Source organism: Aythya ferina, assembly GCF_964211825.1.
Source record: "Aythya ferina genome assembly, chromosome: 3".
Lineage (NCBI taxonomy): Eukaryota > Metazoa > Chordata > Aves > Anseriformes > Anatidae > Aythya > Aythya ferina.
The window spans coordinates 94,115,350-94,142,500 of NC_140298.1; the positions used below are offsets into that span (position 1 = coordinate 94,115,350).

General features: G+C 37.2%; 1 protein-coding gene across 1 annotated transcript in view; it reads left to right on the forward strand.

Annotated features, from left to right (window-relative positions):
• HMGCLL1 (3-hydroxy-3-methylglutaryl-CoA lyase like 1) overlaps positions 1-27,151 on the forward strand; it is a 234,821-nt gene that overhangs the window by 87,811 nt on the left and 119,859 nt on the right. The gene's annotated exons all lie outside the window — the stretch shown is intronic.

Genomic DNA, 27,151 nt, shown 5'->3' on the forward strand with positions numbered 1-27,151 from the left:
CCTGTGATTGTGATGTTGATGAAGTCCTGTGAGTGCAATGATGGCAAGGTGAGCTCTGACTGACTGAAGTGTAGAGCATTTGCAAATTCTCTGATGTGCTATGCTGTGGACCCACATTAATAGGCTTTCTCTAGTTTGGAACTTGATGGGCATCTCTCCTTTTTCTGGAAGTCCATTTCCACAAAGTATTTATAGGGTCAAATTTTCCTGATGTTGGCCAAAAGGTTTAAATCTTAAATCATTAATTAGGAAACAGGTGGGAGAGGTTTACTGATAGTCAATAACATGCTTCTTTCAGTTTGCATTAGCCCCCCTTTTTTTTTAGCCAAAAAATAAATTCATATAAAGCTGGCTGGTAGCTGACAACATAGCAGTGCATCCAATCACTATGAAACAACTAGAGGTTTCTCAGACAAACGTTGGCATGGATGTCTTCAAGCAAAAAGGATGATCATTCGTTGTTCTTGTTGAAAGTTTATCCTGACTAACATGTCCTTTCCAACCCTGTGACTCTTCCTTCTGCAGTGGCCTGTTTAGGTTTTTAGATACATTTGCATTTGTGTTGAGTGACTGGGTAGTTAATATAAAAAGAGCCTTTTGAGAATTTCAGCTATCTTCAGGACTAAGAAACCAGTCCTTCATAGCTGCACAGGACTGCGCAGCTGTTTATTTTGCATGTTGGAACCTGCAGGACTGTAAAACAGTAGTTAGCATTTATATTATGATAGGAGCCAAATGTTAGACAATTCAGGACCTCATTGTATTAAATGCTGCATACCTGAGTGCTGTTTGTTACATCTATACTGTAGACACTGGAACTGAGGCTTTCATTAGGGACAACATAGAGGAATTACACTTCTGGGTTACAATTCACAAATTTCTGAGCAAAGACTACAAACTGAGTTTACAACAGTGGCTGCACTATAGACCTTTTCTGAGCAACTGCAGGAAATGGCAACCCATGACACTTTTCAAATATCATTATATTGTTTTAAAATTCCTATTTTTTATCATGCTGGAAAGTCAGACACTACCATTTTGGAATCAAATTTTTCTCATCCATTTTACCTGGAAAATGTTGTCTCAATTGCTGACTGCATATTTTTTCTGTTCCATTTATTCTTTTTTTTTTTTTTTTTTTTTTTACTGCCTTGTCTTCTGAAACAACTGCATGGAAAATTGTCTTTGACTCAAAGATGACTCTTAAGGTAGTTTTAAAAAGCTATTAGGCCTGTACTCATAAGATTCTGAATTGTTTCAGGAATAAGCAGAGGATTCTAATAACCAAGACTTAAATTATGTTCTTTGCAATCTCTACCAACTTTTCTACTTGCACATTCGGCTGTGCATTGGGAGAATCTGACATGTGGTGCTTGAATGACGAGCAAGCCACATGTGAATTATACAGCATTATCTTTTACTATCTCATCTGCAGTCAGAAAACTTGCAAACTGTGATTTACAATGTGTTACTGGATACTTACTCACATGGCTTGAGCAAGAGCTTGATTAAAAACAAAAGAAAACTAAACTAAAAATCCAACAAAAACCAGCAAGAGGAGGTTTTCTTGCCATCTTAATTCAAATAAATCATCACCAAACGTGGTACATGAAGGATCAGGAATCTCATGTGAATTAAATGGGCCTTTTGCATTCTGTTTTCCATATTTACAACACATGACACAGCCATTTCTCCTGACTGCTACATTTCCAGCTGAATGCTTTGTGTTCTGTTCCTCCATGTTTTTGCTGCCAGATGGGCACCATCAATTATTATTATTAATAGGAATGAAGATACTTTCATTGCTTTAGCAGATGTTAATGCTTTATAAAAGAAGTATGTGTTATTATTATTGCCACCTTACAGGTACAGAAAGGTGGAGACATTTTCCTAAGATAAGAACAGGGGAGAAGCAGTATAGGGGAGATGAGATTTACAGCATCCCATGCTCTAACACTTATCCCACACCGTTTGTTGGAGTGACAGATACACTTCAGAGTCACAGTACACTGCAGCTCATATCTTTCACTGATCATTGGCAATCTTAGGGCTTTACCTGGACCTATAATTGCATTTACCAAGTACTTTTCCAGTTTCATAGTTTCATAATTATTTATTTATTTATTTTTTTGTGAAAATCCAGGCAGTGACTGGTAAAATCTGAGCATGTGCAGGGTGCAGACTCTACCTTCCTGTGTGTGGGTGGTTATATTTTGAAATTATTTCTATGGAATTAACCAAGATCTCTTTGAATCAGATCTTGGAGCACCTTTTCAACAAAGTTGTAAACCTGCACCAGTAGAGTTGAAGCCAGTGATGCCTCCCTCCCTCTCTTTTCCTCCTTACACACTTCTGCTCAGTGAGATGTTCATCAATGAGTTAAGACTATGTTAAAACCGCTGTAGCAGAGGATCTCAGGGCAGATGTTGGCTGGAAAGCAACATTTTTTTCCAGGGAACAGTTCTATGAGAGAGTGGAATTGAAGCAGAAATGTGGGAACTCTGTCTAACTTGTTCTGGTCTCTTCTGTGTCTCCAACTGACTTGTGAATAGAAACATTTGTAAAAATGAGAAAGGTCTTCAACTAAGCTGTAAGGAGAAAACTTGGAGAGGGCTTTTTCTCTGCCCCCGAGAAGTTCTTCCACAAAGGAGAAATCTAAACTCAAGCCAACTGCTCAGAGACCAAAAGCTGGACAAGACAAGGTGGAGAAACATGGCACATGTAAACTCCCTAAATTGATCTAATTGAAAAACAATGCTTTTCATGTCTGATTATTTTCTTGGTTGCTGAGCTGTCTTGAATTACTTGAATTACTTGTCACAGGAAAGTGTGTTCCCTTTTATTTGGGCCAATAGTATACCCACCACCGGGATTCCTTTTCAAAATGAGTGTTTCTTCCTTAAGCTCTGAAACAGCTCTTTTCAGCCTTCTCCACATGTTATCTGTTTTGTTATTCAAGACTAACAGCTCCCACAGGGAATGCTCTTTCCTACACTGTACTGCAGGGATGGAACAAAGACAAGACCTTCCAAGCCAGTTACTTGTTTAATTGGGATGTAAAACTTTGAGAAACCTTTTTGCTCACTTTTCTTTTCCCTTTTCACACATATTTGGGATTTGCTTGATTTGATATAATGTTATAAATTCTTGTGGATAAAGATGTGTAGGTAAGTACATAGAGTTCCATGAAACCTTCCTTTGAAAAGTATTTGTGCATTTAGCAAGAAAATTTAAGTATGTTAATATAGCTAGTAAAAAACTTGAATTAAGGAAGCAAACTACTGACCCTGGTCAAATTTCATGTTTTGAAATCTATTAATTCAGACAAAATTAAAGAGTTAATTAGCAGGATCTACATTGCTTACCTCAGTCATATATCCAAGGACCAGATAGTTACTCTCAGATACACTGATGTAAATCCACAAAAATTAGCAGTGGCCTTGAAATCCTCATGAACATATTTCTGATTTTTGCTGTTTATCTGTATTGGACAGTGAGGTAATGAGAACTTTACTTGTGCCAGAATACAATTTAACTGCTTAATTCTCAGGTGTTTTTTTTTTTTTTCTCATTATAACCAAGCCACTATGCTTTTGCTCTTTCATTTATCCACAACAAAAACTGTCTGAAAGTCATAACATACAATTCTGGGGGGAAAAAAAAGCACTAATTTCAGAATTTAACTGAAATTCCTAAACTTGCATTAGAAGATAATAAAAGAAAAAGAAAATTAAAAAAAAAAAAAAAAAGTCACGACAACATTTAAGATCAAAAGCATCCAAACCCAGGTTGGTGGGAGCAGGGGACCCAGGGCTATGTCCACATTTGCAGAAGCCCTGACAGCTTGGCAAGGGCTGGGGTGGCGGGGTGCCGATGTACCCTGATGAGGAGCCAGGACTGCCGGGGACTGCGGGTTCCCAGGTTCATGGAAAGTAGCCTGGAAGCTGCAGGGTTCCCTTCTCTGACACAGTCCAGATGTGGGGGCTGTCCAGGAGATCTGCATCTTCATGTCCACTGCAGGCAAACAGGAGAGGTGTCTGGCAGAACTGTGCATGGTCAAGCACACTGAAAATGTTGGCATTTTATTGGAAAAGTGCTTAAAGATATGCCTCTATTTCAACAACAGAAAAATACTCATTGTAAAATTCCCATACTGGCTAAAAGCTCTACTAGTGTTACTGAGTGAAGCTTCACTGACATTTTCACAGAGGTTTGCTCATTTTTCGCAGGAAAGAATTTGACCCCTCTCTTCCAGCATGTTACACCCCATTTCCACCAAGTGTCTCTAAGTCTTTTGCCATTCTCTTAGCTTTTCCCATGATGTAAATACAAACTACAGTAGAAGAGATTGTGTTCCTCTGGATTTACTGTAGGATAACTGAGTAGTATTGCCAAATGCTTCTTACCATGTTTTCCTTTCACTCCTCTATATCTTACCCCTAAACTGACCTCTGCTGTTGAAAAACCTATAAGAAATAAGCCAATAAGACAAGTAATAACTGTCAAGGAAAGAATCATATTACATGCATATACTTTTTTTTTTCTTTTTAGTTAAGTAACTAAATATAATACACAGCTATGATATCCCTCTCCTTAAAATCATTGGTTACAAGGCAGGAGGAACAGTTCTGCATATGTTCATAGCTGATTGCAGGTGTGTAGGTTCCCTGAAAACCTTCATTGTAGCTCTGTCTTCTAAAATGAGGCTATAACTAAGATCAGCACTAATATTCTTGTCTGAGTGCAACAATGGCTGTGCAGACGGCTTCTGCCCTGGCTTCTGCCCTATCCTGTGAAGCTAGTCATGCTATTTTAGATCACAAATGGGATCTTTGCTTCTGCTGATTTTGTTTGTTTGTTTGTTTTGCCTTGTTGTTGTTGTTGTTGAACAGACTGTTTCACTAGAAGGTTACTAAATATACTAATACCAATACCTCCAGAAGGGCAGCCAGGAATGGTATTTCCATTGACATAGCTGGGTCATGAGGAGGACACTTGTGCTCAGGTAGATTTTCTTGATATAAATATATGCTCTTTGCATTCTAGACATTAAAAATGACACAGTAGTTTTCTACCAAGAATCAGAACTTCATCAGATTGCAAATCACATTTATAGTTTTTTTTTTTTTTTTTTTTTTTTTCTTAATGGTTCAATATTTTTCTCTATAATCTCGTTTTCATGATTGCCCAAAGCCTGCAGAATCCCTCTCACTCATCATATGATGCTGCAACTAACTTCCTGTGGACTACTCTAATTTCATGCATTTCTAAAGATCCATTTTCTATCTGTGTAATTACCACACTCATTTGCAAGCAAACTGATGCTTTGGTAATTACATTCTTGTTTGCTCATTTTCCCACCAATATCAGCCTCTTCTCTTTCACAGTCATGCTTCAGTTTTTTCACACTGCAGAAAAGTTGGTATTCTGTCAATGAAAATTTGGGTAACTTCCATTTTTTTCCCTTAAAAAGAGAAAAGGAAGTGTTTCTAAGGCTATTTTTATTTGACACAATCCAGCAGTTTTATGCAGATACTTGAGCTAACCCTATTCCAGAAGCCATGCAGTTGTGTTATTGTACATTTCCAAATTTTTTTGCAATACTTGCAGCATGTCAGTCAGAACCTACATCTTGACATGAAGGTACACTACATGGTGTAGAAATATATGAAAATGTTCCTAATAATATGTGGGTCTCTGAAGAGAGCTGATAAGATCAGCTCTCAGTTTTGCAAAAGCTTGTGAATGGCAATTTAATGTGTATGTTTTTCCTCTTTGGTATGTGTATGTGTTTCCTCTTTGATGTGAACAGTGTAAGCAAGCCAAGCCAAAAAATCGAAGGATCTCTAATTCAGTGAGTACCTTCCTGTAAAGCGTGTTGAGATGTTAAGCATCAACTTGCTTTGAAATCAAGTTGCTATTTTTCACTTATGGCTTCTTTTCTCTTGAGCCTGTTTTGCAGTCTTTGGTTTCATGTAGAACCCCAGCTGTCTTAGAAGTTCTGTTATAACAGCACCATCTTCTGACTATTGTCCTGTCAGGAGTACTTTTATCTTTGATTCTTTGCATCTCTGAGGGTCCTACTTTTGCAAAAAGCTGATAGCTCCCCTGCCTCATGCATTGCTTCGAAGATGCAGTGAAGTGGTTAACTGCATTAGACACTTAGCCATACACTCATCTGCACAGAGCTGAGAATTTCTTCGCTTTGGCAGCCTGATATTGAAATGTACGCACAATTCCAATGAAAACGCAGAGAGAATTAAATGAAAATAGAAAATGTTCTGCTGATATTTTTGATGCTGGCGAAGATCTGTAGGAATAGGAGCCACTGACAGCACTTGCCTTCTCAACCTCTTCCAAGGTCAAGATTGTATGGTGGATATATATTTATTTATTTTTTAAAAGGTCTATTACAGTATAAATGCAGTCCATTTACTAAAGTTTTAATATAACTCAAGGTAGCCTTATTTAACCTTTGCCTTGTTAAGCACAAAGATGTAAATCTTTGTAAATATTCAAATCAATACTAATGGAGATATTTTCCTAAATGTGTCCCTTCATTTGTACAGTTTTCATATTGTACCTACTTTATTTAACCCTTGGCTGTGTTCTAGTACATAAGGATACTTTCTCCCCATTTTTGTCTGTCTGGTAAAGAAACAAACAAACAAACAAACAAATAAAAAACAAACAACAGTGACTGTCTATAAAAACTATGTAGTCAATTAATTTTTGAAAGACTGAGGACTGATGTTTGAGGTCACGTCTAGTTCATGTCACATAAATTATTATTATTAAAACTTAAGATACAGTTTCAAGATTATAAGCCCAGAGTCTTGTGCTTCATTTATATGAGAAAAAGAGAAGGGTTCTTAATCTCTGGATTGTTTCCTTGCTTCTGTCACTGATTCACTATGAAACTTTGGAAATCAAAAATTGCATATTTGCATGTCTTGATGATGCATTTATAAAAGACAAAAGAAATAAATTAGTTTTTGTGAAACATTCTGAGATTGAAATTTGTAGAGCAGAACAGAAATAGTGCTGCTTTGGGCATTGAATGTTAGTTTGTTTCCTAATTCTAGTCTACCATATGCTTCTTTTTGTGATATGTGAAAATTTTCAAAGATAGGTTTGCCTTGGTAGGACTTATGCACCTTATTCTGTTCTCATTTGTAATACAATAATAGAAACATTTATTAATATCACAGGTGAATTAAGAGGATAAATTCTTTAGTGATAATGAAGGACTCTGATATATCAGTAGTCATGTAAGTTATTTGCATATACACACCATGTGATATAGTACTTTATTAGAAAACTATACCTTATTTATTTGGGCTCTTCCTTCCCTATATTTATTCTGATGTGCTCACTTGACTTCAATGTTATAGTTTGTTCCACCCTAAAGAACTTCTTTAGTGACTATCAAAGCCGGTTATTTGCTCAGGCTATCTATCTGTCTATTTATTTCTATATTTCTATCACTTCCTTTGAAGTGACTTTCTCCAGTCTCTAAAACACTGATGTTCTTGTTCTCTGAATATTTGACATATTGTGAAAAAGACTGAGAAACATAATGTATAGAGCTGATGGCTCACTGGAACTGAGAGGAGGTTTCTGTAATTAGTGACATCCCTCATGGGATGATTCATTGCATTACAGAAATCTTTCCAGGGGCATACATGCTCAAGCAAGGTGTACACAGTTCTCTACTGCCATCTACAAGTGGGGCAAGAGAGAACTGAAATCAGTGCTTAAATATACTTGTCAGTTGTGTTGATTTTTATTTCCCTGATGACATTATCTATGAGTGAATAAGCCAGAGAGAAGTACAGGTGGTTTTGGTAACATTCTTTACTGTATAGCTAGCTCCTTTAGGACATTTATTGATGTCACTAGAAACCAAAAGGTTCAGGTTTTATGATTCAGTTTTAGCACACTCAGTGTCATCTCCATTTTTTAACTTTGGAAGCATATGTCCAAAATCATAGTGAACTTGCTGGATCAGAATACTTGCTACTCCCAACCCTATATTTATTTTCAGATTTAAAAAAAAAAAAAAAAAAAGTAGGTGGAGCTATAGACCTCATCTAGATCTCATCTCAAAGGTCATGAGAAAGTGGAGAACTATCTCAAAATAGCTTGGAGCAAGAAGACTGTGCATTCAGTTAAAATACTGGTGAGGTGATATCCCCAGATGGGTTTAGATATTGTTTTGATTTCTGGCTATACATTTTTGTTTCATCTCCTGAACATATGGTAGATGCTGAACATCCCTGAACATCCCAAGGGACCAAGAGCCCTTCAGGAACAACACAGACACTCCAAGAAACATTTTTTTCCCTTATTTCTCTTCTTAACTTTTCAGTCTCTAACCCTATTTACACTGGTGAACTGTAATGTATATTTAATGTCTCTACATTCAGAAATCTATCATGCAACCCCCCCTCCATACCTAAGTGCTTCCAAGTGAAACCACTTGGAAACCAAGTGAAAACCATCATCAAGTTCTCCAATTGGCTCCTCCATCCACTGCACTAGTACACATCAATCCTTGTTGACCCGATGATCACAAATTACCAGCATCCATACATTGGCCTGTTTGACCAATTATTTGCCTAACCAGTTTCTTGTTCCTTACCACATCTCTCTCTTCATGCTACCCATTAAGATGCAAATCTTGAAGGCAATCTTGGCTGCCTGCCTGCTTTTCATATCAATCTCTCTGTGCCTTTTCTATAATCACTGTCCTCCATTACCCAGTCCACAAATCTGTCTCCCATTTCCTTCAAATGGCCATTCTAGCTAAGCTTTGTAAAAATAAAAGGTAAGGCATAAAAGGCATTTTGGGTACAGTGCAAAGGTCAAGAGTATGAAGTTGAGGAAATTCCACATCTCTTCTCATTGTATGAGGAGTGGTAATGCAGATTTCCATTTCTCTATAGCACCATCTGTTCTTCTAGATCAGCACTTCATAAAATGCCATGGAATCTCTATGAAAACCTATTTCTATATTTGTATTGTTTCAAGCCATGAGATATATGACAAGTTCTTAAAAGTTATAATTCTCCCTTTACTAATTTTAACCTTCTGAGCATTGCTACCTCATCTGCCACTTTTCATTTTCCTCTTCACTTGCTATTGCTGTGAAAATGGTTTTAGTTCTCTATTTGTTTGCACATTCTCTGAGTATTTGCATATATGTGTGTCTTTCAATGTGATGTTTATGGTTTAAGTGCTTTATTTGCATGTAAAAATAAAGAAAATATCTCCTCTTGGAATACAGGTTGGCCTTTGAATGGAATTTTAGCTTTTTTTTTTTTCATTCAATCTATTTCAAAAAAGTGACATGCTGTTGAGTACAATGAATTGGTTTATGGATGCCACTGGAAAGGCCAGAACACAATGTGAAAATCCCAAGCTCTACACTATGCAGTTGACTTTCTGAGTTCCCTGGATGACAGGTAAAAGTCAGTTGCAAAGAGCTGTGTCTCTCTGGAGTATGAACCTATGCTTGGCTGATTTGTGGCTTCTTCCAGACAGTGTGTGCATAGACTGCTCCATGAAGGATGGCACAGAAAGTAGAGCATGGCTTAGTCCTCTCACATCCTCCTTCAGACATGTTTTGTTCTTACTTTGCAGTTGCTGAGCACGGGTGTTTGGTCTGCATGGATTAATCCCAATTCACATTGTCAAAGAGCAGCAGTGTTTTTTTGCATGAAAACAATACTGCTTGGGCTGTATTTTGTTACCATCACATATGACTTTGCTTTGGGATGTCGTGCATAAGGCTCAAAGCTTCAGTCCTTGGGCTAGATCTGCAGCTGGTGTTTTTTGGAGTAGCTTTATTATATTTGATTGATATCACCTGGAGAGTTGACACTCATCTGCAGCAATGAGAAATGGAACTTTCCCATGTCACGGCACTCTGTGACAGCACTATGCACAAAGAAAGGAAACCTGGATCTGGAATTCACCCAACAACCACCATATATCTCAGTGACAAATACTGGAAAGATACAAAAAGCCCAGATTTTAGTCCCATGGGTTCTACATACAATTGAAAAGCTTGAATTTCTATAATTTCTAAACTTACTCTTGTTTGATAAAAAGCATTTGTATCAATTTTACTAGCTGGTGAAAATCTGATTTAAATCCCAGTATAAACTCTTTTCCCTTTCTGGCTCCTATGATATTTTTTTTTTTTTCTGTTTTACTGCCATTGAAATAGATTTTGAGTAGGTAAAGTAGGTAAAATCATGCCTCTTATGTTTGTTTTTTACCTGCTATTTAGAGTATTTGTCAATAAGAGCTGAGACAGCCACAGGAAAATATGATTGATAATGAATTACAGTGTGTGAAAATGCATAAAGAGATGATCATCTACTGTCCTTTCAGTTACCACATTTGTGCTATGACTGCTGTACTTTCATTTTAAATTTATTCATGAAAGTATGAAGAATGAGTAGAAATGTGAGAATGGCAGATTCTGCTGGGATTGCTGGATTCTTCTAGGGGCCTGTTCCTGAGGAGAATCTCAGGAAGTGAAAGAATTTTCAAGATTTGGATTAAAGTCCCTCATGGATAGTAAGATGTTATGGATTGTTTTTTTATAAATTCTTTCTTAAGCAGCAGGAAACAAGTTTGTGTAAAAGAAAGGTAATAAATTAAGCACTATAATGAATATAAATCAAAATTGATTATTCACAGAAACATCATTTTCAAACACATAACTAACAATAGATATTCATAGAGACCGTTCTGAGAGAAACTGTGACAATCATAATGATAATCAATCTTCCAAGGAAGCTCAAGCTGAGTACTACTTCATACGGTACTTTTGCTTACTTAGTACATACTGCAATTGGAGTCAGGAGTCTGACTGATGGGAAAAAAAATAGAGAATCTCTTTAAGTCATCAGCAACTTCCTTCATATCTTGTTGTCAAGCACTACTTCAATTAATCAATTGTTTTTTACATGCAGATTCTCTCTATGTCCAACTCTTGTTTGCCTTTGATGGAGTTGTGTTATAAATGTGTTAATACAGTAATGTGTTACTTATCATATGTAATGTTTGCTAGAAAAGCCTAGTGCAGATTTGTAAAACGCAGAAGTTATTACAGCATTTACAATTATCCTTGAATAGTTTGGGATCATAATGGTTAAAATTCTCAAAGACACTTCCACGAATTAGGGACTCCCAGCACATTTTTAAAAGTAGCTTTGATACCAGGAGTTAAAAATGTTAAACTGATCTAGGAATCCAAATGCTATTTTACTGCTAGAATAAACATTTTCACTGAAATGAAAATTAAAATAAAAGAAAAAAAAGCCAACTTAAGCATCATCAGATTGTCAAATTGCCTAAACTCAAATTTCTTCCAGTGAAGTCCTCTAAAAATGCTTGAATATTTCCCTTTGAGAGTTCTGGGGCTGGCTATACTTGATTAGTAGCTAGACACCTTACACTTACAACAAAGCCCAGGTAATCCCTACCTGTTTGATTGGCAGGCTCACTGGGCTGCTGTGCAAGCCTAACCTGATTTAAATGCTGGATGCCAGAGTTGTGACCTCTCCCTTCAGTTTGTTTGGGCATCTCCAGCTGAGTCATTTCAGCAGGAAAATCCAACAGAAAATTAATGTGAAAAAAGGCTGTTGTTTTCCCGGCACATTGACTGGGTTCAGCGCAATGCTTGTCAAATGCTGATGAAAGTGTAGTAGAAAGGGTGGGAGCATGAGTGAGAGGGACTGTTGGCTGGCTCAGCTGATGTGGAAACAGTTTCAGAGCATGCTGGATTAAGCCACACAAAAATACCACGGGAGTGAAGATGGGTTCCCCACCCTTCAGTAACACAGTATTTGTGAAGGTTCCGATTCTGGTTACTTCAACTTTGAGAGATTTCCACCTTTATTTTTTAATCCGTCCCTACTTCTTTAATGAGCAATTTAAGTTCATTTGGAGGCCAAATCACCTGACTTTATCACGTGAGCTGCTGCACATCCAGAATTGTCTCTGTGGTAGCAGGTGACTCAAGATCTGAAGCCAACACTGCTAGATCTTCCTGGATCTAGCACCCAGCCCAGTCCACTCCATCCCATGGGAACCCAGGCAGCTGTTGTCATTCTCCACGCATGGACTATTCCTGCAGGTCCTCCTCATCTTCTCTACCCTCCCAGGTATGTGGTATGCAACTGCCATTCTCAGTTACATATACCTTATCTGGGTATCTGCAGGGTGGCTTTCAATTCTGATCACTATTTTGGAATAAAGTAGCCCTAATATTGCCTGACATAATTGTTCTTCTTTAGGGAGAGCATTAAATCTCATTGCAGGACTAAAAATATGCTTATAATTATAAGGGATATTACCTTAACGATTGAAGAATTCATGAGGGAAATGTGGGATCTAATCCCCTCACGCTGCTCTGAACCCCAAATTACCGCAACTTGGTCTCCAACACTCAGTTTTTTAGGTAAAGGGAATGCTGACATGATTACCTTTTACCACTGATATTGAGTTTTATGCCTAAGACTGCAGAAATATTAGCTTGCAAAGGAATTCATGGCACGAATTCCAGCTACATGGGGCCTTCTTCATGCACTACAGGCTTCAGCAAATCTTCCAAAATTGCTTTAGCACCATGTGCTCATTAGCTTAGTGAGTTCTCCATTCAGCTTCTGGACCCCTGAGAGAGAGACTTAACTCCTGCAGAGCACTCCTGGGGATGGCGAGGTATGTAAAGCACTGGGGTCATGGTGCTCAGCTTTTCGATGACTGTACCTGATACAAAGCAGGGTCCCGGCTGAAAAGGGAGCTTATGCTTTTAAGTCACTTAGAAGCTTTTGAAAGTATCACTGCTTGCCGTATTAGCTGAAAAATATTTTATATAGAATGTGATACTCCCCAGTTGCTTCAGGATATGTTATCTGGACTCTGAACCCTGTGGTCACTGTGAAGCCTCCCATTCACAGAAATGTTAAAGAGATGTAGACCAAGAAAGCTTACTGCATTTCTCTGGTGAATGTAATATGAGATCTTCACATAGTAGCTGATCTAATTTTCATCAGACACAGCTCACTATTTTGGGCGATCTCAATGCAGAAAAGAATGTAATTGCTTATACAACTGAATTTCAGCAAATAGCTTTGAAGTACAGTAGCTTTTTCTCCTTGTCTTGCATTGTTAGCTTTAGCTCTGTTCTACGATTGGCAGTTAAAAACTTGTTTTTCATGTGAATGAAGAAAAGAATTTATTTATTTATTTTGTGATTCCACTACTAAAGAATTGTGTATAACTAATACAACAGTAAGACCATGCAGAGCAGACACACAAATGCCTACAAAAATTTTGACCATTTGCTTCCTCTGTGCATTTGAAACACACCTCATGAGTCAGGATGGCAATTTTAGCAAACATCTCCACTTAAATTAAACAAGGCCAGTGCATGGGTCAGTCCTGTTTCCATGTCCATCCTGTTGTCCGTCTTTGAACTGCTGGTTGATAATGGCTGTTTTTCACTCTGGACATAGTTTTGTCTAGTGGCTAGTTGGCACTCTCTTATGCTTCACCTCAATTCAGGGATGTTGTGGGCTGGGAGACTGCTCCCAAGAGGTGATATGGATGAGGCTGTCTTCATAGGAAGACTGGAGAGCAACTTGGCTCTACAGATGTGTACTATGCCATACCATTTGTCCTTTGAGGCACGAGATGAGCCATGGCCCATTTTGTTTATCAATATGTCAGTGTGTTTCCACTGACAGTAGAAGATAAATAGAGCCACAGGACCAAAAATAGCATTCAGCAAGGATGAGAGCTTTTCTTCAGCCAGAGGGGCTGTCCTGAATTCTCGAATAGCAAAGTACAAGACTGATCAAATGAACACGGCCATTAGACAACAGGCAGTTTCCTATTTTTTCCCTCAAGACTGTTCTCCCACTTGACTTCACCTTGATGTTTTGAACTAAGAGAGCTGGAAGAGGTGCTGCTCTCAGGTGAAAAGGGTTGTGGTAGTGAGCAACGGAGCAGTCATCCAGGGCTGTCCCTGCTTCCTGCAGAGACCAGGGATGACTGATAACAAAGTAAGTGTCAGCAAAGGCGGGAAAAATATAAACCTAATTAGACAATTATTCTCTTATTTAGATATGATTGATACTTTCCGCTTGAATCCTATCGATTTCCCAACTCAAAAAATAAACTATATTTAAGATTATTATTCAGACTGCTTAACGTCATCTTTTTCCTTTTGAGTTGTATTTGCCATATTGGATCAAACTCATATGAAGTTTGATCTCAGAGGATTCTTAAAATTCTTCTTTAATAAGAGTTGTCTCATTAAATTGGCTTTGAAGGTTTTTATATTCCTCCTAAGACAAAAAACTTTTTAAATTAAGCTTAACTGTAATAACCTGTTTATCAGTAGCCATATAATTGATTGAGATAAGCTTGTGATATTGAATTTCATGAGGTAATGTTAAAAATATTTTTAATTTATCCTTTCCATCTCTGTTCTCCTTTAAATTCTTTTCGTTTATTGTATCATAAAAATTATTAGAAATACATTATTTCCCTTAATCATATCATTCTTTAATATTCTTTTTTATAATGTAGCAGAAATGATACAATCTTTCATATGATTAAGAAAAAAATAAAGATAGAAAATTATTTTGGCTTAAAAGAGACATGATCATAAAATTAAGGGGAAAACAGAATCCAATATGAGACATACACTTGAGAAAAAAATCTTCTTTAGCTGGAAAAAAAAAAAAAAAAAAAAAAAAAGGGAAGATATCAGAAATACTCTGTGCTCCACAGCACACAGAAGTATCAGAAAAAAAAAATGCATTATTTCTCTGAATAGAATACTATAGTTGGGATGTCTTTGTACATGCTAAGGTAGGTTTTAAACATTTTTTCATTAGTCTGGCACTGGATTTGAAAATCAATACTGCATTCCCTGAATCAACTTTTGCTGGAGATGGCAGAAGGCAACTTTCAGAATTCATTTGCTGTTAATACAACTACTTAAGTTTGCACAGCTGGGAGACTTCTATTTTTTCCTGCAGCCTTTTTTTCCCCCTCCCCCATTCTGATTTGTTATTGTTTGAAATTCTGAGAATGTTTTACACACATTTCCAGTGTACAACATTTGGACACTGATAAACGAATGACAAGTATGATATAAAGCCTTGTGGAAGACCCTGCAGGGTCTATCCAGGGAGAGGCACACATCTGTCTCCAGCTGTGCAGCTATTTAGGAGTGAAATGACTTGTCCTGGGTTGGGCAGAGATGGTAATTATTTTCGTTGTTGATGTGAAGATCAAAGGTTATTCTCAGGAAGTAAGGACAAGGACTCTGCTATTTAGCAGGAAAGATTTATACAGGACATAATTTAATACACGGTTTGCACATTAACCTGGTGCTAATGCATGTAGATGACAGAGAAAATGTAAACAGTCCTGATGTAAGATAAATTATAATTGGTGAAAAGCAAATTAATCTACTGGTCATGAATCTCCCACAAGTTAGCAGAATCTTGAGCAGCTGCTACATTCCACAATCACACTTTGAAAGGGGCTGCTTGGTCAGGATTTCTTGCTACAGTGCAAATAACTTGTTCCTCCTGTCCAGTGTGGCTGCTTTTTTTTTTTTTTTTTCTTTCTTTTTTAATAATGACCCCCTGCTTCTAACAACAGCATCCAGTCCTAGACTAACCTAACTTACGTATTTATTCCCGTAAGAGTGAATCATTAGGGTTAAGGATTTTCAAGGTACAAATGAAAAACCACCCCCCTCCCCCAAACCACAAAGGTAGTAGTTTATAAATGACTTTTCATAACTGAGTGTACCATGACCTCATGGTCAGTAGATGAGATGTAATGTTTACTTCTCCACAGTTTCCTGATACAAGGCCAGAAATCCATGAAGTAGCTTTCGCATATTTTTGGTTCCTAAAATCGATTTATACGTGCAAATAGTTTTTCTCTGTTAAAAGTTATTCAGTGTTAAACACAAATATACAAAGTGCTTGAGCAAAGAGGAAAAAAAAAAGCTGAAGAAATTATGTGGGAGAAAACATCAGGATCTCAGAGAAAACCAAGACTAAGACTAATGAACTAAGACTTATGCACTAAGCATTGTGACATAGCACGTTTTTCAATAACACTGACACACGCATAAAAGCTTTTCTGTTCAACAGCAAGAGTTCCAGTATCAGTAGGACCTTAGTTCTCTTTACTGTTAGATTCTGTTCAGATATGTACAGGTTTAAATCAGGAAAAATGCTATGAGCCAGAATGAGTTCTACTGATATGAAATCAATACAAATGAGTTTTGAATAAACATGACATGCTCATTGCAGATTCTTATGATAAACAACTACCTGTTTGGCAGAAGTTTAGTCAAAAACAGTGGCCAAACTATTTCAGAACTGTAGTTCATTCACCAATATTCATGGAAACTTGTTTTGCCATATCTATTAGAATCCAGTCATTTATCTCCTGAATAACTGCTAGGCTATGGAGAAACAGTGCAGGGAATGAAATTCTAGACTTTTTCCCTTGTCTAACTTTCTTTCAATTTTTGAATGTGCAAGAAAGCACATCCAAGGGATCAAAAGAAATGTTCTCCTCAGATGGCATTGCTATGATGCAGGCATCAGATGTCTGAGGAAAGCAGCTAGTGGTAGAATGCGCAGAGAATATCCAAGCAGGCTTTCACATTGTAGAGAAGTTTCCACCATAAGAAAATTTGGTTTTCTAATTTTGTGCAGGCCCTAGTAAATCTCTCAGCATAGACTAATCTGCAATTACAATAAGTACAGCCAAAACCCAGAAATACTCCACCTAATTCTTCTGCAAGCCAAACCTCACTATTTCCCCACTGTACTGCCCTCCCACAGAACAAAATTTTACTGGATTCCCTTAAAATAGCAAATGAACTTTGAATTCATTGAGGGAAAATCAGCTTCAACCAATGAAAGATAGGCTAACCAAGCGAGGGGTTACTCTTAATTTAACACATAAAACATTAATATATTATATATGATTTCTTATTATATATTATATATTTTTATATATATATTATGTAATGTAGCATCCTTCAAGAATTTAGACAGCATTTCGGTTTAGTTAAACCAGTGGGGTAGTGGAGTGGTGGTGGAGTGGTGAAGAAAGAAGAAGTAAGAAAGGCTTGGAAAAGGAGGCTCCACACCTGCTTTTTCGTATGTAGTAAGCAGAGAACAACAGGTACAGTAAAGCTTAAAGTGATGAGATTACCAGTCATTACTGGACTGAGATAATTAAAAACTGACCTGATAGGAGCTTCAGCTACTGAGACTATAGCTTCCTTATTTACCTTGGTGATAAAGAGCTTCCATGTTGAAAGATTTGGGTGCCAGCAGTCCATAGTGTCAAATTGCTAGGAAAGAAGCATCATGAAATCTATAGCAGTTGTTTGTGGGCATGAAGAGATGGTTTCTACTGAGCAAAGCTAGGTCATATCAGGTAGAGCAACTGCTGTGCCATCACCAGGAGAGAAAGAGCTGTATGTGCTCTTCTCACAATTGTGATACCATATCAAAATTACTATAAAGGTAATAAATGTTGGGAACAGGTTATCTGTACTCCAGCTGATTAGTATACAGAAAAATGTTTCTCCACGTAGCTATAAATGATTCATCAAAAACAAACAAAGCAAAACTAGCAAAAACTCTAATATGTCTTGTATTATCTGTGACTATAACACAGTATGGAAAGTTTATAATGGAGCTCAACTCTTTCCTGGTCTCTTTTTCATTTCCTTTATCATGTTCAGAATGTTCTAATGCATTTATTTTTAATGCATTTGCTACATTTTACACTTACTACTCTGTTAACACTATTTTTAATTTTTCCCCTGAATAAGTCTGAAACAAAATTGTTTTGTATCAATTTCTATTCCACAGTTATTGCTAGAGAAAAACAAGAAACTCCACAATAATCTTTCTAAAATGTTCTATAATGACAAAACTACAAAACTTTCAGAAAATATTTTGGAAAAAAAAAAATCTAACCTTTAGCTTTCAAAAGATCACAATGTGGACAAAAGCATATTTAATAAAGTTATATTGCATACAGTTAACCTCTGAAGTACAAGATGGATATTTGCCACTTGTGTCATGTTTTCCAGGATGAATCAATTCTCTACGATTTTACCTATGTTACATATCTTGTGGTAGAAGCTCATAAAAATCCACAGCTAGTCACTTAATAAAGACTAATAACATTAACTGTGCAGTGCTGGGAAAAGCAACTGAAATGGTCCATGCTACTGACAAAGCCAGATTTCACAATAACTTACAGCAAATCTGTAGAATGTGAATAAACTCCTTAGAGGATAATTCAATTGTTGAAAGAAAAAAAAAAAAAAAAAAAAAAAAAAGACAGTGGCAATACAAGAATCCAACACTTAGAAACGTTCTTTTCTAGCAGTGTCATGAAAACCTAATGACTTCCTAGTGTCACAGAAATATAGCTGTTTCACAATATCGCTGGGGAGTGATATTATTAAGCACACAGTGCTATTAAACAGAAGTTCATTCAAAAAAAAAAAAAAGAAAAAAGCTCGTGTTTCCTCCCAGCCGTGCAGCTCTCATACATTTTTTCTTTGTAAAGACAATTGCTGAGGATCTGGTGGTAATGAAGACTCCTATTATGTAGGAATGTTTACAGTCATTAGCCTTCAGGCAAAGTTCATCAAAGGAATACAATTACTTTAAAAAATACCTCTGACACTTTAAAAATGCCTTAGCGGCACTTAACTCATCTGCTTTCAAACTAGTTCCACAGGTTGCTGCAGAGCTGGACTGCAAGGGAAGCCAGGGTGCATGGTGTGGATCAGCTTTCTAAAACCAAGGGGCTGCAAAATTCGGTGTCATACCACATTCCTCACCATGTGAATCACAGGCCATCGCAGCTGCTGGGTTTGGGTGGATCACCTTGTTCAGTAGCATGATCAACTGGCTGATAGAAAGCAGGAAAAACAGAGCGATTTCCTGGCAGCAGATCTAGAAGTGACGTATGGAAATGTTTCTTCATACCAGTCGTGGTTAGCTGGTGGAACGCATTGCTGCAAGAGCACATTGAGACGGGCTCTAGAGTGAACATCTATCATTTTATTTCTAACTCCCAAGATTTACACCTATAAAGCCTAAATATATAGATGAAAATGCTAGGAGATAAAACTTCACACACCACAGTGTTATAAATGAAGTCTCAACTCTGAATTTAGTAATATAAAAGAATATTTATAAAACAAATATTTCTAAAAGGTATAAAAGGCAAGTAAACAGCGCTGGGTGTGCAGGGAGTCTACGCTCCACCAACAGGCACACAAGAACATCAAACATTCTAAATATACAGAACATTGCTTTACATACTAAACCCGAGTATGCCTATACATATGTACAATCAGTAAAGGTAACAAACAATCCTTTAATTCCATAACTTACTAAAATTGAATACGCCTATACATAGAAGGTAACAAACAATCCTTTAAGTTCCATGACTTAACAGTCTCCATTTTCCATTCTTCGGGCCTTATGTATCCCGTTCTTCACAGATAGAAGAAAAGCATATCCATCTCCTTTTCAAGGCCAATAGGCCTGGGTCAAAAGGCACGTCCAGGTCAACAGGGGGCGTAACAGCAAAAGCCTTCGATGGCTGTAGCAGCAGAGGGGCCGATGGCATACCATTCGGCTCAGTAAAGGAGCCCACAGCTCCCTCACTATCTGCAAACCACACGTTTGTGATTGTGGCTCCACATGGCTCTTTAAGGCCTCAGAGATTGCTCGCCAGGTGCCGAGCAATCCCACTTCAACCTTGTCATTTTTAGTTGCAGAGCCCCACACCTTGACCTCAGTTTGGTCCCATATTTCAGGCTCATAAACTGTCCAATTGTTAATAAGGAGAATAAGCTGTAAGGTTACCAGGACAGTCTTCGTTCCTAAGGACATATGATTCCCCATAATGCGCAACTGCTTACCAGCGAGAGGCAGTTATGTGCACAGGTCCGTTTCTCTCAGCTCGAGCTTCTCTCCAGCTCCAGGGCGCCTATTTCCAGCGACTTTCTGTACGAGCTTCTCTGAGCAGTTTGCTAAGTTTGGCCGAACCTATCTTCATGAGGCAATCAAAATGCCTGTTCCCGTCCTGGTCTCCATTCTGCCAGCCTGTTCCTCTTCACTTCTTTTTCCTGCTTCTTTATTGATGTAACTTCATCGTGCTGCTTTTTTTTTTTTTTTTTTTTTTTTTTATCTTGAGGGCAGGCTCCCCTCTTATACCCTTCTCTCCACAGCAGTTCTTTTCAAAACAACTTTTTCATTGGTCAAACAACTTTGAATGTAACAACAACAGCAAACACCCAGAAACATCCATGCCTTAACGGCTGGAGAACAAGAGAACCATCTGGAGAACAAGAAACCGGAGACTGCATGGAGTCTCCTGAATCACCCTTCTTTGTTCCCTCTAAACTCTTTTATATTCTTGATGGTCTCATCGTTAAGAGTCTAATGTTATCTCAGTCATGGGGTTTTCCAACCCCAATGGCCACATTCCTAAATCTCCCCCTTCTTTATTAATATCAACCATTTTCTCGACACGAATTACCACTCCATATATAACAACAGTAAATGAACCAACTCCTAATAGATGGTTTACAGGAGAATTTTCTGACGTATTACCCATTTATTTCACCAGTTTTCATAGGTGGCTGAGAAATAGTGATGGGACTATGTTAGATAACTGACAGTGTGACAGTTTGACAGCTGCTTATAATTTAGGCTATGCTTTGGACTTTACCAAAAACTTCAGCAATTTATACCAAAAGTGAGTTTATATTTTTTTGTATATATCCCACCATTTCTGAGTCCTAACATTAGTTTCTATGCAACAAAGCTTAGCTAAGAAATCATAGTCATTTCCAGCTTTAGTGAACAAGCAGTTTTATTCCTCACTGCCACAGAACCTTTGGTCTTGATAACCTAATTTTGCCTGTTCCGTGTGTCTGGAATAAGGTTGCTGAATGTTAGAAATGGTAGGATTTTATTTGATGAACTTGTATCCTGCCTCACCTTGCATTAATTACATACAGGAATGTCAAAGGGATAAGAATCTATTATTTTAAAATGTAATGCAAGTGAGAATAATTCATATGGAGCTATTGGTCTCTGTGAGAGCAGAACTGTCAAGAAGAGTCCTTACTGTCACTGTGCACTGTTGATGCTGCTTCCTGAGCTCTACATTTAACTAAAATGTTATTAATTTATAGCATCCATAGCTTTTTGGTGTTTAAAGTAGATTGAGCAAGTTTCTATTGCTTCTGGCCTGTAGATATTTGATGTGTATTGCTAAACTATTAAAATAAAGAAATCTGATGATAAATTAAAAAAAAAAAAAAAAAAAAAAAAAAAGATTTAGCTCCAGGATACCCTACAGTCTTTGTGGATATAACTATTCACTATTCACTATGTTAAAATACAGCGCTGTGAGTCCTCTCTTGTCCTGGACTCATTGCTCATTGTCTTTGGGAACTCTTTGGAATAGGAAAAGGCAAAAGATTAAAAAAAAAATAATAAAGAGAGAGAGAGAGAGAATTTTGAGCTCTCCTTAAGTATAGCACTTAAATCTTTCTTAAAAACTGTGATTACTTATAATAGGGGAAAACTTAGACACAACTGAAAACACAACATCTGGCACTATCAAAATTTTTAGGCAGCCTTACATAAGTAATCTCTGCACAAGTTTATGAGTTGTAGCTTTGGTGCTGTTGCAGAGGGCTGTTGGTGCAGCCTTCCCTGTCACACAATTACTTGGTGTTGGCAGCTACCCATCCAGTCTCCATTTTTGATGCAATGTATCTACCCCAGCTCCTAGTCTCTGACTGTAAAATCCTCAGCTGTATTAGGAGAAATCACCTTTGAGAAGATATCAACACTTATTTTCAGTTCAATCATTTACTTTTATGCTTTTTTTTTTTTTTTGTACTTTCTATGCTTTTTTTACTTTCACTTGAGAAAAGAGAACACAAATTATTGTTTTCACATCCTGATTTTTACACACTAGCCTAGTGATTGCTTGGCAAATACTTCTACCTTTGCAAGAAAAACAGTAGGTAGATTGGATTTACCATACAAGTTTAAAGAAATCTTGTAAAATCTATGCACTTGGGCCAAGCTTCATCTGTGAAGCTGTGCAATGTAGTGGCATTATCTGGCTGAGCAAGAAACTTGTTTTAGGACAACACTTTCTTTAAGTGGTGGAAATTCTGCATTTCCCACTACCAGGAGAGACTGGCTGCCACATTCCAGAACACTATAAATACCACCATGCTTTCTGAACTGGGTAGCACAGTTTGGGCTGAAACCATAAAAGAGGAAAAGAAAAAAAAATGATTGATATGCTAAATAGACAAAAAGGAAATTAGATGAAAAAAAAAATTATGAGAATTTACCAAGAATAGCAGCAGCTCTATAAAGCCGCTCAAATGTATTTATTCTATAGCTAAATTTATTTATTTAATTGGTTTTGTGTTGTACTTTGTGTGTTGCAACACACAAAGTATTGTAAAAAGATGTTAGATACAAAATGTTAAAGAACTTTTCCTGTAGATTTAATGAACAGTCTAAAAGGAGTTTATATTTGGAGGATACGAGTTAAATATGTATATAATTCAGAGTGCAAATATGCATTCACTTTGGTGTAGCAGAAGAATTTTTCAAGACTGAAATCTCAGGTTGCAATTTTTAAATGATTTTCCATATATTATATGGATTGAGATTAATCTTAATTTTAAATTGGTTAGAGAGCCCTTCAGTATTAATCAACAGATTTTTCCAAGTAATACATATTTTTCTACCTTCCTGTCTTTGACTCCTTGAATTTAATAAGGTAGGGATTTCCTCCTCCAAAGATGGATCTGCTAAATAAATTTGAATTAACTTAAACGTGTAAAAAAATATATATATATGAAAATAATGGTCTGATAATATCAGGAGTCTGAATCTATAATCCCACAAACACAACAATTTGAAATTAAATCTGAATCTACATGCTTTTCAATTACTGTTCAGAAATGTTAGCTCCTTCGTATATCTTTTAAAAACCCTTTCCCCAAGCCCATAACCTGAATGTGAAGTTCATATAGGAAAATATTATAGAATAAGGCTATTATTCTACAAGCTCCATAACTCCCACAGAATTTCCCTTATGAAAGGGAACTCCAGACTGGCCAGTTGGCTTCACAGTCATCTTTAGTGGTAGAGATATTCAGTGGGGTTATTATTGTGGGTAATGCCCCATATGCTTCCTGCATTAAGAAGGTGAGGGGAGAAGCACACCTGCCATGACATAAGTCATAATGAAATGCACTCTGCAAGGTAGAAAAGCCCTAACAAAAATGAGTGGAAAATCTCTATTTCTGAATTTCAGTGTGGAGTTGTAGAAGGCACTAACAGCCAAAAAACGATCAGGTTTTGAAACAAATGATGGGGACAATCTGTATCCTGCATTTGCAAGTTCACAGGAAAGGCTAGAAAAGAAAATGAGAAGAGTTGCCAGGTTTTTAAAACAGGATGGTGAGTTCTGAGGGTGTTTTTGGATGGCAGCACTGACAGGCCACACCAGTTCATTGGTGTTAAGCTCCATGCAAACACAAACACACAAGAGTAAAAGTACATTCCTGTGTGCCCCACAACAGATGGTTTGTAGAAATCACAGAATGAACTGACATTTAATAATATAACTGTACTTCGAAGCAGGTTTTATGATGCCAAGTACAGTATATGTCTGCTAAAATGTAACCATAAAAAAATCATGCACAACTTGCATATGTCAACCCATTTATATGGCAAACGTGGGGCAATGCTATGTCAGTGGTTGGGAAGTGTGGCAGGGGTATCGCTTTTTCTCCAGCATCTGCTGCAACCCCTGCTGCAGACAGGTGCCAAGCTGGGTGGACTTCTGCTTGGACCTTGTGTAGCTTTTTGAAGCTTTAAAAATGAACAAACAAAAGGGGCATGCAAATCGAGTACTCCTCCATTTTCATTTTAGTTGGCTGCTTCAAACCATTTCAGCAGAACTACCTGAATGACTCTTTGAAAAGCAACCTATACTTTTTACCTATAAACCTTTCTCAGACATGATCAGGTTAGAGGGTATTTCGTAAAGCATCAATAGACTAGTGCAAAAACACAAAGGTGTGCAGAATGGAAACGCTGACAGACCTTCAGCTACAGTTGTAAGCAACCCAACTCAAATGTACTGCTGCTAATTAAGTAGATGAAACAGAAAACGGAGAAAAATTAGTTCAAGTTCAGTGGTTACTTGCTGCAAATTTGTAAATGGGCTCTCTACCATGGAGATATGTAAAATAATGCTCTTGTTAAAAGTTATGTGGAAAATAAAGGTTCTCAGCAAGCTAATTTTACTCTGTTAACAAAGCATGGTTTCAAGCTATTCTTGTTAACCATCCACCCACTTTCTCTTCCTTCACCACCTCAGATTTGCAGATAGGAGGTACAATTACAGTCCTTTGTTTCATCCTGAGATCTCTTTACAAAATAAAGTCTGCTTTCATCCTGTTGAAACCTATGTGCTTCATTGTGTAAAACTAAAGGAGCTGAGGTCTAACTTTAAAGTAATCCTTTGTGCTGCTTTTTTTCCCCTCCCTTCTCTTTGTTGTATGTATAGTCTAACTGTGTGCCTTCAATTGAACTTTTCCCCTGCCAAATCACACACTTAAAGCAAGAAAAAAAAGAAGCTGGGGTGAAATCCTGGCCCCACTATAGTTAATGGACTTTAACAGGGTTAGGTTTCCACTCTAGTGACCAGTACTCTTTTTGATGCTCCTTTTAATCTTGCCTGAGATGTTTGCTGCTGGGATGGAGGTGATATGATGCAAATTTCTGATGTAGATGGTCTTCTAGAAAGAACAGAGTGCCATGAATTTGTGTGATTTAACTGGGTGTGAAAACCGAACTTGACAGAGTAATGGGAGTCAGGGTCTAAGAACAAGTACCCCATTTTTAACACATAAGCAATTCCTAATACAATTCCAAAAGTGAGCTGTATTTGCATTTGTATTGTATTTGTGTTTGTGTCTATGTTTTTGTTCATATTTTCATTTCTTCTTCTCTACTGGACTTTTCTGATCTGCCAGAACATCCCAGCATCCCAGGCCAACTGATTTGTCCAGTGTGCTTCATGGGGTGTTCTGGCAACTTGTAGCAGAAGAAAATGCTGCAGAAGACAAGCAGAAAGGGTTGTAGAAATAAGGTAAAGCAGTCAAAAACAATAAAAAATTACCAACATAAGACTGACAACTGTGGTGGGAATCTTTCTCACTAAGGTGGCTGGGGCAAGCAGAAGACTGTCTGCAAGATCGATGTAGTGAAGTTAGAGGGACAGAACAGTTACGATATTGATGTTAGAGTGCTTTTTGTGATAGTCTCTGCTTTTTTTTTTTTTTTTTTTTTTTCATGCCTGTAACACAGCTGGTCTCTGAAGGAGCCACAGGAGATGGGATTGATGGCAGTCTTGTCAAAAGAGTGTGTGCCTGAAAACTAAACCCTTCCCCCTTCCTCTGTCACTAGTTTCATCCCATGGTGATTTCCTGGCCATCTACTTCATTTCCATTAAGTAATCCTGCTGAGTGCACACTGAGCCTTCGAGGCAGCACGTGCTTTGTGTTGATCAAATCCACAGGGAAACAGAGATTGCAGTAGATATGCTTGCTCAAATAGGCAGAATGAGCAGCTTCACATTTCTGTATCTTTCTCTGTATCTTTCACCAGTGAGTCTCAGGATGTGCACCATCATGATCCTGGAGAAACTCTTCTTCTTCCTTACTCAGTATCAGCTCCTCTCTGTGACTGAGGCACCACTTTTCTGAAATCAATACTGAAAAATGGTTAAAATTCTTTAAGTTTAGCTTCTGCAAGAAAATTTACTTAATTGTTCAGGCTCTAAGAAATCACATAATGACCTCTACTCAAATTTAGCTTAAAAGGAAGACTAGTTTCACTGTGATCATAGATTTTTTTTCCCTTTGTATTTCTCTTCAAATATCTTTTCTTATTTTCTTCTCCTGACACACAGGGGAGCTGATTTTTAAAAATTATTAGCTGATTTTTAAAATTATTATTATTATTAATTATTATTATCATTATTATTAGTTATCCTCCTACAAATACATCCATGACAAGAATACTAACAGAAATCATAGAGATCTCTGGTGTTTGCGTTTTGCATAGGATCTTCAGAAATTAGAGATGATGGCAACATTTCTTAAGAACTGGAAAAAAGGTCTAAAAACCTTCAATCTGTTTAGGTTATCAAAAAGATGACTGAGTGGTGATTTGATTACTGTGTTTAAATACATCTGGTGAAACATTTTGACATTGTGAACTAATCCAAAACAGGACTTTTATGAGGACTGAAATAACCAGCAAATGTCAATGAATTCAGAGTGTAGTTTCAGCCAAAAGTGGAAAAGCTTTTTGTTTTGGTGCTTTTAAAGCTAAAGCTATTCCTGCATTTGAAAAAGACTTTAAAAATTTACTGAAGTGAAAAGAAGTTAAATAAAGGACGAACCTAGACATTTCATATTGACCCACACCTTTTGTTTGTTAAAGCAAATGCTATTATATTATATATTATGTTGAAACTAACTGCTCTAGCTGTCCAGCTATTATTGTGTTAATTATTCCAGTGCTAAAGAGACATCCCCTGCAGTAGGCTTTGTACTCTTAAATTGATGTAATCAAGAAAAGCAACAAGACTCTGTAACTCTCTGAGCCTTCTTGGATATACAAATAACTATGGTCTTCTGTCAATGGGAAAGTCAGGGAATGGCCTACCCACATTTTAATCTGATTAGTCTCATGTATGCTGAGAAGGGGAAGGAAAATTATGCCAAGTATTGTTATCTTCATTGTTTTTTAGTCTAAGTAATGATTCAAGGCTTTCCTATTGTAACCAAATGATATTAGCAGCAACCTTAGGGCAGAGCATTCTTATGAGTTCTGATTTTTGGCTTTGTGATTTGAAGATGCTCAGCTTTATAAAAGTACTTTGCTAAAATATTTATTCTGTATATCCCTGCATGAGAACTGCC